The following is a 324-nucleotide window of genomic DNA, read 5'->3' on the forward strand; positions in this document are numbered from 1 at the left end:
TGTCTTGCCGCTGCCGCTTGCACTTGTAGCGCCGGTTCTGGAACCAGATCTTCACCTGCGTGGAGGTGAGCTTCAGGCTGCTGGCCAGGTGCTCCCGCTCGGGAGCCGACAGGTAACGCTGCTGCTTGAACCGCCGCTCCAGCTCGAAGACCTGCGCCTGCGAGAAGAGAACGCGCGGCTTCCTCCGACTCCGCTGCTTCGGCCTCTCCGCCTCCTCCGGCTTCTCCGCGGCGTCCAGCGGTTTCTTCAGTGCGCAGCTCTCTGCACGGAGGAGCACAGGTCACGGCTGCGCCGGGCCGCCCCGCGGGGAGGGAGCCCCGAGCC

The sequence above is a fragment of the Meleagris gallopavo genome, chromosome 8 (assembly GCF_000146605.3).
Source record: "Meleagris gallopavo isolate NT-WF06-2002-E0010 breed Aviagen turkey brand Nicholas breeding stock chromosome 8, Turkey_5.1, whole genome shotgun sequence".
In the NCBI taxonomy this organism is placed as follows: domain Eukaryota; kingdom Metazoa; phylum Chordata; class Aves; order Galliformes; family Phasianidae; genus Meleagris; species Meleagris gallopavo.